This window comes from Portunus trituberculatus, chromosome 47 (genome assembly GCF_017591435.1).
Source record: "Portunus trituberculatus isolate SZX2019 chromosome 47, ASM1759143v1, whole genome shotgun sequence".
NCBI lineage: Eukaryota > Metazoa > Arthropoda > Malacostraca > Decapoda > Portunidae > Portunus > Portunus trituberculatus.
In genome coordinates, this window is record NC_059301.1 from 853,762 (window position 1) to 866,261 (window position 12,500).

The window sequence follows — 12,500 nt, forward strand, 5'->3', positions numbered from 1 at the left end:
ACACACACACACACACACACACACACACACACACACACACACACACACACACACACTCTCTCTCTCTCTCTCTCTCTCTCTCTCTCTCTCTCTTTAATCCACAAATCAAACATTCTGTATCCTAATTGCTCTATTAACATCAATTATAAACGTGCTAAAATAACATATGAAAAAAATTAAGCACGTATTCCAGTTTTTTTTACTTTTTAATTGATGAATGAGAGAAAAGCACAGCACTTCCCAGATATAAAGTTAAGTGATCTGCAATGCACCTGTTATCGCGGTTGTCTTCGCTTTGGTGACACGTGGCGGCCTCTCTTCAAACTTCATCATCTGTTATATCCCAACACAAATAGAATAATTCCAAGACATCTCGACCAGCAAAAGTTACCGTCAAGAAGCGCAAACCATCTAGTACTCGTAGTTATATTTGTATTCAGTAAAAGTTCTACAAGTCAAGCTGAATAAGGCGAAGATGGATAACATGCCAACGAGGAAAAGAATAAGTACAGGAAGAAAAAGATGAACAATGCATGTTGAATCATACAAAAAAAAAAAAAAAGGAAGGAATGAAACAAAAGAAAGACAAGATAAGAGGAACAGGAAACATTAACTTAATTAAAGGAGGAACGAGAATATGTTGAAGGAACTAGGAAGAGAGAGAGAGAGAGAGAGAGAGAGAGAGAGAGAGAGAGAGAGAGAGAGAGAGAGAGAGAGAGGAGAGAGAGAGAGAGAGAGAGAGAGAGAGAGAGAGAGAGAGAGAGAGAGAGAGAGAGAGAGAGAGAGAGAGAGAGAGAGAGAGAGAGAGAGAGAGAGAGAGAGAGAGAGAGAGAGAGAGAGAGAGAGAGAGAGAGAGAGAGAGAGAGAGAGAGAGAGAGAGAGAGAGAGAGAGAGAGAGAGAGAGAGAGAGAGAGAGAGAGAGAGAGAGAGAGAGAGAGAGAGAGAGAGAGAGAGAGAGAGAGAGAGAGAGAGAGAGAGAGAGAGAGAGAGAGAGAGAGAGAGAGAGAGAGAGAGAGAGAGAGAGAGAGAGAGAGAGAGAGAGAGAGAGAGAGAGAGAGAGAGAGAGAGAGAGAGAGAGAGAGAGAGAGAGAGAGAGAGAGAGAGAGAGAGAGAGAGAGAGAGAGAGAGAGAGAGAGAGAGAGAGAGAGAGAGAGAGAGAGAGAGAGAGAGAGAGAGAGAGAGAGAGAGAGAGAGAGAGAGAGAGAGAGAGAGAGAGAGAGAGAGAGAGAGAGAGAGAGAGAGAGAGAGAGAGAGAGAGACCTTGTTACGATTATGGTGAATACAGAGACAGGATGACATGATATGTAAGAAGGAAAGGGGAGAGCGAACGCGCAGGAATGAGAGAGAAGAGAGAGAGAAAGGGAGAGTAAGGAGGACAGTAACTGGAGAGGGAAGGGAAGGAATGGCGTTCGATGAGGTTTGGAGAAGGAGGAAGACGAGAACAAGGAGAAAGAGTAAGAAGACAAGAAAGAGGCCGAGGAAGAGGATGGGGTCGAAGAATGAAAACCAGAACAAAGACTAGAGCAAGAATATGGAATAGGAAAAGGAGAAGAAAGAGAACTGAGGCAAATGCAAGAACGAGGACAAAAATGGGCAAGGATAAGAAAGAAAACAAAGAGGACAAGGGTAAACTCGAAATGCAAAACTAGTACTTGGCCAAAGATTATAGATGAACATGAGGACAGAAATGAACATGATGCAAAAAACAATTAAAGGACGAAAACGAGAACAAGAACGAAGGAAAAGAGATAAGGACGAAATGAAGATGAGGATGACGACGAAGACGAGAAAATAAGTAATGACAAGAACATGACTGAGAACAAAGACAAGACTAAAAGCGGTACAAAAATGAGGAAGCGATGAAGACTAGGACAACAAAGACTAGGGTGAAAACGAAGAAAAGAAGGAAAAACAACAATAACAACTACAACATGATAGCGATAAGATAAAAGAGATGTGCAGAAGGTTACGAACATTTTTTGCAGCTGTTAGCACGTGTCCTTTATAATTCTCATCTCTGTAGTGTGAGTGACAAGATGATGATTTGGTGAATAGGAGATTGTTACGAGTATATCTATATCAATAATCAAGTCTTGTATCCTTCCTCATACCACGAGTTCACATAACATACAAGACAGTCATGGGAAGAATGGAGAATTTTGTTTATACCAGAAATACAAAACACACCCAAAAAATTATCAGTTTCATTTTTAACTTTCTTGTATTATGTTCGCCGTACACAACACCTAATCTAAGCAAAATAATATAAATTTCTTATAATATTCTCTCTGATATTTTCAAGTCTAGCAAAAAAAAAAAAAAAAAAAAAATCCGAGAAAATAAAGTGGTGCTCATTTTTGTGCTTGTATTTGACAAGTCCCTAGTAAACCTTCTGACCAAAGAAAATATAAAGGATCTTCTGTAGTTTGTTTTGTGCTCAGGAATTTGATATATTTGAAACGGATATCTTTTATTCCCCATTTTTTACTATAACTGACAGCATTTTTATTAATCTTGTCTCTTGCTATTCAGTTTTAGATATTACATAAACCTGCTTTAAGACACTCTGTAGTTTCTGAACGAATAAAACATTTGATATGATTTGAAAAAAAAGCTTAAACATGAGTGACAGTAGTTATCTTAGAAGTATTATAAAAAAAAAAAAAAAAGAGAAGGTAGAATGAAACAAACTGAAAGGGAAGGAATGAAACAGGTAGACACATGATAAATAACATGGTACTAAAGGGCGTGATGGAGAGGACTGGAGGAGAACGGAGAGGGGTAAGAAACAAGGAAGAAGGGGGAAAGGAAAATAGGGAGGCAGATGGCAGGGGGCAAACGGAAGGTGAAGGAGAAATGCTTCATAACTATGGAAAGAAAGAGGGAGACAGAGTAGAGGGAACGTGGGGAGGGGAGAAGTGACCTGAAAGAGAATGGAGGGTAGCAGGGAGAGAAGAGAGAGGGGAATGGATTGAGAAGGTAGACAAGAGAAGAGGGAAGGTGCAGGAAGGAAAGGAGCATAAGGGGAATGGAGGGAAGTAAGAGAGGGAAGGGGAATGGGGAGGGGATGGAGAAGGACTGGCGGATGGAGAGGGGATCGGTGGCGTGGCGGAAACTATGAGGGGATTGTCTTATGAACGAGAGGGAGAGAAGGAGGGAGTGAGGAAGGGGGAATGTATGGGAGAAAGACTGAGGGAGGGAATGGGAGGGGGGGCATACAGGATAGAGAGGTATACAAGAGCGAGAAAGAGTCAGAAGAATAAGTAGAAGATACATGATAAATCCAGACATTACCTTGAGTGGTGCGAAGTTGGTGGTAGAAAGTAGAAGGAAGTGATGAGAAGATGAAGCAGAAAGAAAGAACAAGATGAAGCTGATTTTGATACTACAGTACAGTACATGCTATGATAAAAAAAAAAATGCGTATCAACATGAAAGAGAACACGTGGTGATCCTGAACATGTGAAAGAAATTAAACAAACAACGAAAAATTATGAACATATGTGACTAATTTCTACTCTGCAAAAATCTCAAAGCAATTAACACTGATTATATTACAGAAAAATTGATATACGGATGAAAGAAATAAGAAAATAAAACAGACTAGAAGGACGAACGAATAACAGTCTACCATATGAAAAAAATAGAACAGAACTGAAGAGTGTGATGAAGCAGACTGCATAAGACAGGAAAGAGCCTGAAAGAAAAACGGCGAAGGATAAAGGGAGGTAGGTGAGGCTGAGAGGAGCGAAGAGAGGTGAAGGAAAATTTAAGTAGAGAGAAAAGGAGAGAAAATATGGACAGAGAGAGAAGGAAAGTGAAGGGATATAGTCTTAAACGTAAGGAAGAGTAAACTGGTAAGGCGAAGGGGAAAGAGAAGAGAAATAAAGATATAGACGTGAAAGGAAGTGTGGGTGGCAGGAAAAGGATAGGGGGAGAGAGATGCACGGGCAGAAAGAAAGAAGGGGAGGGAGGAAGCATGATGGAAGGGGAGGCTGATGGAAGAGTGAGAGAAGGCAAGCATTGGTGGAATGAAAAAAAAAAAAACTGTAGTAATGGTACGAGGAGGAGGAGGAGGAGGAGGAGGAGAAGGAGAAAGGTGGAGGTGCTGATATAGAAGAGTAGCATGTCTAGTGAGGGGAGTTGATGTGGAAAAGCAAGAGGACAATACGAAGGACGAAGACGGCGAAAGAAAAATAAGACGAAGAGAAAGACAAACGAAAAAAAAATGCAACAAAACACGCAGTTATCCATTAAAAGGAACTCAATTATTTTCTACATCTCAATTTAACAAATCTGAATATTTGCGCAAAACTTCTCCATAAATCGCTTACATTCTTACAATTCTTAAATTCATAAACGAGTGACGGTGGTGATCTAACAAACACTGAGGGAAGCGATGAGAGAGAGACGGGAAAAAGGGGGGGAAGGAAAGAGTGAGAAGGAAGGAAGGAGGAAGAAGGGATGGTGGAGGTAATCAATGGAAGAACTGGGCAAAAAGGAAAAGAACGTAGGATGGAAAAGAAAGAAAGAGAAAAGAAAAACAAAAGAGGTAGGTACGAGTGGAAGAAAAGATAAAAGAGCCTGACAGAGAGAGAGAGAGAGAGAGAGAGAGAGAGAGAGAGAGAGAGAGAGAGAGAGAGAGAGAGAGAGAGAGAGAATGGGTAATTTTGAAGGCGAGCCGTGACGAACTGGTTCACACACACACACAAAAAAGAAAAAGGAAGGACTGTATAAATTATGTTTAAATAAAAAAAAAAAAAAAAAAAGAAAAAAAAAAAAAAAGAGAGAGAGAGAGAGAGAGAGAGAGAGAGAGAGAGAGAGAGAGAGAGAGAGAGAGAGAGAGAGAGAGAGAGAGAGAGAGAGAGAGAGAGAGAGAGAGAGAGAGAGAGAGAGAGAGAGAGAGAGAGAGAGAGAGAGAGAGAGAGAGAGAGAGAGAGAGAGAGAGAGAGAGAGAGAGAGAGAGAGAGAGAGAGAGAGAGAGAGAGAGAGAGAGAGAGAGAGAGAGAGAGAGAGAGAATGGGTAATTTGAAGGCGAGAGAAGAGGGAAGGAACATGTAGAGGGAAGAAAGACAACAGGGAAGAGGGGGAGGAAATTGGGAATAGAGGAGGAGTCTAGACATTAACTGGAGGGATGAGGAACGGGAGGATATGTGGAGGATGTAAAGCGAGGGGAGAGGAACGTGGATGGTTGGTAACGAGAGAAGGAGAGAGAGGGAGAGGGCTGCGGGGGAAGTAAGAAAACGTGGAAGAAGGGAGCGATATGAGAGAATGAGAGGAAGGACGATAAGAAGAGGAGACAGGCAGGCTTGCTCCACGCGGTCTCAGTATGGAGATGAGTGGCGGTATCAAAGTGGCCCGCGAACGAAGCATCTAGTGACGGAAATGACTTTTGAATATGCAACTTCCCCCAAGTGAAAGTTTTTGCGTCTGACCTGACGTGCCGACTTTCACGCCAATTGCCCGTAACGTCCCTTCAGCGCCGCCCACGGACTCACCAGCTTACGTCAAACCACCGGTAATTACCTACACAGCGGCAGCGGGCGGCGGTTCTCTTCCTTTCCCTAGCGGCACTCCATGACCGTCCCTCACCCTGACGCCTTGGCAACAGCTCGCCGGTTACCTCAAATATAGATTTTTCAGTTCTCACATCATCAGTTAACAAAAGTTTTAGTCACTTACCTCTTGCTACTATCTCTTCCTCAGATTCTTCGTATTTGGTTCAGAATCGCCCTAACGCACTCCGCGCTCAAGAAATCAACGTATATTCACTAATACAGGTACACTCGCGTCGAAGCCTTTCCGGTTACTGAGTTGTGTGTCTCTTGTTGTTTCAGTTGGCATCGTACATGAAGCATCAGGCTAAAGCTCGTGAAACTCTCCTCGAGCACCAACTCAGCAAAATGTCAGTTAGATGTTTTTTTTTTTTTTTTCGTACTACCGTGCTTTATGATTTCATCTCTTACAACTACAGCGGGTGTTTCGTTTGTAGATTTATGAAGTTTAGCCTTGAACTCATAATCAAATACGCTACTTTAATCAAGCTGCCATAAAGTAACCACCTGCCTCACGAGAATGACTAGGCATCTCATCAATACAAGGCTTCCATGTTCTGCCAATTCACATCACTGTCACTGCCGCTCTCCACCTCCAACAATCCGCCTTATTATGAACATCGGAGTTAGGCTTTCTTGACTGTCACATACAACCTGCCCCACATGAAGCTTTCCTATCGTCGACACACTAATGGAATATTGAGAAGGCACCAAATGACAAGACTGCTCCTTGGTGGCAGCAGCGGCGAGGAGGATGGGGGGAGTGAAAGGGAGATGAGAGGAGGAGGAGAGACGATCTTAGGCCCTCAACCCCCTCCACCACCACCACCACCATCACAGCTAACCTCTCCCAATCACCCACCTCCACCCACCACCACCACAACCAACACCACCACCTCAACTCCCGTGCACGACCCCGCTGCGCCATAATCATTATCCTGATTCATCGATTTTCTGGACATTGAGCATCAGTGCAGTTTCCACAAGCTGAAATTTTCCTCCCTTTCAAGATCAGCTCTCGTGTTTTATTCGCTGGAAATTCGCAAAAAAAAAAAAAAAAAGTGATGAAAAAGAAGTTACATTCAAAGGCTTCTGAGGCTAAGGTGTCATCGTTCGTTCCCTGCTGGTGGTGGTAGTGGTGGCGGCTCCTCTCACTCGTATTGGGTGTCTTTATACTTAGGTTTGGGTGTTTGTGGGTGGCAGGGAAGCGAAACGTTATGATAATCTTGAACGTAACTAGTAAAAAGAGCGAGAATGGAAGACTTGCAACCTCTTTCGATATTTTTTAAATTGTAGAGGTAAATAGATAAATAGATAGATAGATAGATAGATAGATAGAGAGAGAGAGAGAGAGAGAGAGAGAGAGAGAGAGAGAGAGAGAGAGAGAGAGATGAAAGAACTGAAGGAGGCAAGAGGGTTGAGGAAGGAATAAAGAAGGAAAAAAAGAAAGGAAGAGAAGCAAAAGAAATAAAAAAAAGAAGCAAAGCAAAATGAGGGATAAATAAAACTGAAAGAAATGGTCCAGGAAGGAAACAAAGCAGGAAGAAAGGAAGGAAAAAAGAAAGGAAGGAAGGAATGATGGAAGGAAAGAAGGAAGGAAGGAAGGAAGGAAGAGAGAGAGAGAGAGAGAGAGAGAGAGAGAGAGAGAGAGAGAGAGAGAGAGAGAGAGAGAGAGATGAAGGGTGAAGGAACTGAAGGAGGGAAGAGGATTGAGGAAGGAATAAAGAATGATGAAAAGAAGAGAGGAATAGAAGCAAAATATAAAAAATGAAGCACACCAAAGATGAAGGATGAAGAAACCGAGAAAGAAGGTCCAGGAAGGAAACTAACAAGAAGAAAGGAACGAAGAAAGGAAGGAAGGAAGGAAGGAATGAAGGAAGGAAGAGAGAGAGAGAGAGAGAGAGAGAGAGAGAGAGAGAGAGAGAGAGAGAGGAAAAGGAAGCAAGATCAAAGGTACAGACACCGAAGAAAGAGGTGGATAAAAGAATATAAGAAAGAAGGAAAGGGGGAAGGAGAAAGGAGGAAGGTGAATACGGTGATAATGACGCCACCAGTGGTGCTGCGAAGGAACCAACACAGCCTAACGAGAGAGTAAAAATAGCATACAAGTGTTAAAATGTCTCCCAGGAAGTGTTAAATAGCTAAGGTGCGTGTTTAGGTGGCGACAACACATAAAACTTTGCACACCTTGTCCTCTCTCTCTCTCTCTCTCTCTCTCTCTCTCTCTCTCTCTCTCTCTCTCTCTCTCTCTCTCTCTGTGCTCTTCCCTCACCCCAGCAACAATCTCCCCATATACCTCCCTCTTTCCTACCTCCTTCCCTCCTCGTCTCTTTCTCTCCTTTCTTCCTACATCTTAACAAACTTATTTTTTCTACTTTCCCTTACTTCCAATTTCATTCTATCTCTTCCTCTTCTTCCTTTCCATGTTTCTACAGTCTTTCCCTCTTCTCTCTTTCCTTTCCTCCGCCTCACTCCTTCTCCGTCTTGCCTTTCCTCATTCCATCAGATTCCCTCTCCCCCTCCTTCTCTCCCCGTCCGTCCTCCGCCATCATTTCTCTCCCTTCTCATATCTCTATCTGTAACCAATATTCCTTCTCCCTTTTATGTTCCTTCTCTCATCCTCCTTCTTCTTCTTTCTCTCCCATTTCTCTATGATGTTCCTATTCCTTTTCCAATTCTCTGTCCTCTCTACTTCCTTTCCCATCTCTTCTTTCTTCACCTATGCAAACTTTGTCCATCCTTCTTACTTTTCGTTCCATTCCCTCTTCTCATTTATATTTCCTTTTTTTTCCTGTCCCTTCTCTTCTGCATTCCAGTCATTTTCTTCCTCTTTACCTTCCTCTTCTCTACCTTTTCTCTTATCTTTCTGACCTCTTTACACTTCTCATTCATCCTGATTTTCTTTTCTAATCCCCAATTTCTTTCCCCATCTCCTTTCTTTTTCCACTCTCCTTCCTTGTTCCTCTTGCACGCTGCTCTACCCAAAGTTCTGTTGAAGATATAGATATAGAAGTCTAAATGTCTCTAAATGTGGTAAAAAGCAGGTGTGTTTTATTTTTCAGGTCAGCCCATGCAGTGAAGATAACCGTTGATGTTATTCTTTTATTTTCCTTTCTAGTCTAATTTCTCTTTCCACGAAGTGTTTTGCTGTTGTGTTTATATTTTTCACTATTTTTCTTTCCAATATTTTTTTTCTCGTGATGTTTTTTTTTGCTTTCTTTTTTTTATTTCTGGTATTTTCCTTGCTTTATCGTGCAGTTTTCTCCTTCTTTCTCTCCTTCTCTTCCCGTTCTCCTGCTTCTATGCTCGTACCTCTTCCCATAACTTTTCTAGGGGTATACTTGGTGGGTATGGGAAGAAGGGGGAGAGGGAAAAGCGGTGGAAACTCATAACGGAACTCTTACATCGCGTTGGAGGTAGAGAAAACTAAAACATTGGGTTATGAACATTGGAGAATTAGTAGTTTTCTCTTCCTTACCTCTGTCCCGCTACCGTGGAGTTACAGAGATGGTGACGATAAGGTAGCTGTAGTGATGATGATGATACGTACTAGAAAATAATGAAAATGATAGCAGTAGTAATTCATCGTCATTTTCATATCATTATCACAATCTTGCTAATCCTTAAACCATTAACTGTAATGCGAAACAATTAACGGAACTATTAGTAATGCATGAAGTTTTTACAAGTATCAACAAAAAAGAAAGGGATTAAAAAGAATAGATTCTCCGATTTCTACCTAATTTTGATATTGGAAATTGTTGTAGAATGAGTAAAGATGTGGCAGGGTGTTAAATAATTAAGGAAAGATGCACCACATACCAGTCAAAGGGTAAAGCAATAAGAAATAACAACAGTAACTGTACGATAGCAACAAGTACAACAGAAGCAGCAGCAGCAGCAGCAGCATCAGCAGTAGCAACAAAAACAACAACACTAACAACAACACTAAGAACAACAACAAAAACAACTGCTATTACTACTACTACTACTACTACTACTACTACTACTACTACTACTACTACTACTATTACTACTACTCCTACTACTTCTCCTACTAGTACTACTACTGCTACTACCACTACTACTGCTGCTAGTATTACTACTGCTGCTACTACTATTACTACTACTACTACTACTACTACTTCTACCATCACCACTGCTGCCACTACTACACCACTACCACCACTACACACCACTACCACTACCACCACCACTACCACCACTACCACTACCACTGCTGCTGCTGCACTACTACCACCACTCACTACTACTACTACCACCACTACTACTACTACTACTACTACTACTACTATTACCACTATCACCACTACTACTACTACTACTACTACTACTACTACTACTACTACTACTACTACTACTTCTACTCCTACTAACCCTACTACAATAACCAAAACAACGCCAAACATCACCACTAACCTAGAACTCACATAGGCAACACTATCATTAGGCACACATGCGGAGATGGCACTAATACAGTATTTAGCAACCAAACTATTCCGCCAGTCAGCTAATGTGTCTGCCTGCCTGCCTGCCTGCTCGTTGCTGCTAAAACGGATCCCTCACTGCATTATTGACACGGTATATATAAGCACCGGCGGGCGGGGCAGGGAGGCATCAGCTGGCGTTCACGTGACGGCCAGAATAATGGGTGTAATAATGGCTGTGTTCTTCGCTCGCACCAAAACAATAAACAAGACACTACTGACGGATGACGCCAGGCCCAATGACAGATAACACGCCCCAACCCAGACGAACAGGAGCGACGAAACACCCGATGGCAGCATTTTGTATTAGCACACGTAAAACAGACTGAAAAAAGGGGGAAAAAAGGGCAATAGCAGCAGGAACAACAACAGCAGCAGCAGCAGCGGTGATGCCGGTGCCATGGTGAAACAGTGCATATTTGCCGGACGATGATAAATAACATGAGTTCGATGCTGGAAAAATATTTAATGATGATGATGATGACAAGAGAGAGAGAGAGAGAGAGAGAGAGAGAGAGAGAGAGAGAGAGAGAGTAAAAATTGTGCTTGTCTTTTCGTAAGCATGTATGTATATAAGTAAGAATGATTGTAGTATGTATATACGTTCTGTGTGTGTGTGTGTGTGTGTGTGTGTGTGTGTGTGTGTGTGTGTGTGTGTCTCTCTCTCTCTCTCTCTTTACAAGTAAATATTATATTTTCTTCATAGAATAACTGTCCGCGCCCGCCATTAAAATTCCTTACCCCAAAACTTAATGCCGGGGCGGCGCAGACTTAAGGGAGTTGGCGGGCCTCCAGCAGCGCCAGCCCGGGGACCAGCAGGCGGCGCTGTGGGTCGGGGCGCCTCCTGAAGGGTAGCAAGCTTCGTGGCTGAGATATTTTTCTTCCTCGATCATTTTTCCTTGTTCCTGGTTCCCTGCATGCGGTGGGAACTAACTTTTGAGGGGTATATTCTCTCTCTCTCTCTCTCTCTCTCTCTCTCTCTCTCTCTCTCTCTCTCACGTCATGTCCTTCCGTTTTTTTTTTTTTTTTTTATCTTTATTATCCGTTTTCTCGTTTTATGTTATATGTTTTTTTTACTATTATTTTAGCACTTATGATTTGAGATTTATGTCATTGCTTTCCTGTATACTTTCTTGTCTTTACCGTCGCGACACTTTACTTCTCTACTTTTTCCCTTCATCAATGTGCATTTCGTTCCTTTTATTTTCTCTCTTAAATATTCTTTCTAATTAAGGCAATTTCTTTTGTATTATGTTTCATTTGCTTTAGAGAGAGAGAGAGAGAGAGAGAGAGAGAGAGAGAGAGAGAGAGAGAGAGAGAGAGAGAAGAAACACGTAAATAAAACAGAATAAAATAGTATAAAGAATAAAGATAGCTGTAGCCTCCTTCCTCTTACCTACACTTCTTTACGGGAGCAGTAAAAAAGAAAGAAAAAAAGGTAAGAGAGAAGAATACATAAAAAATAAAAGAAAATAAAAGAAAAGGAAAGAAAAATTAAAGAGAAAAGAAAGAAAAAGAAAGGAAATAAAGTAGAAAAAAACTACCTTACTCACGTATTACATCTAGATTATAACACCCACGTACATAAACAGCTTCCGTCACGTTAGAGATGAAGAATTTCACAGAATGTCCCAGTTATTGGCCACCACAGAGGGGATCGCGATGAGGTGAATTGACACAGTGTTTGTAGATCAGCGTGCCTATGTTCTGTCCCTCTCCTTGTTAACACACAGGACGTGGCGCAGCATCACATCAAAATACTTCTAAAGAGTAAGTGTGAGTCACGCCTCGTGATCCGAGATCTTTTATTCATGCACAATGTTGCTTCATTTTCTGTGTTCAGATCCCTTTGGTGAGCAACACATAATATAAATAAATTCTAAAGTTTTTATCAGCTGCGAATAGGGAATTCTCTTTTCAATACCCATTGTTATTGCATTTTCAATTTAATTCCAGTGATTAGTTGTATACGTAATATGTGAAATGTATTCTATTATAAAAAACACAGTGTATATGTGATATATATATATATATATATATATATATATATATATATATATATATATATATATATATATATATATATATATATATATATATATATATATATATATATATATATATCAGATTCAACTTTACCTGTATTCTATACCAAAGTTTTATTGAATTCATTGTAATTTTCCCTTTCTTTTCCCATTTCGGAGTTTTAATTCTCCATTTTTACTGTATATCTTACACTAAAAGAAACTGCTAGGCAAAAAGTTAGAGAACGGTGCACTCACATTTGTTTTAACATGCTTACAATCTTCTCTCGTCAGTTACGTTTTTCTACTGTGTTTCATGAAGAATCACTGAGAAAATGAATAAAAGCAACGTTCCCTATTATTTTCCCATTTTTATCCGCTTTGTGTAAGTTCGTAAAAATATAGAGATTCAC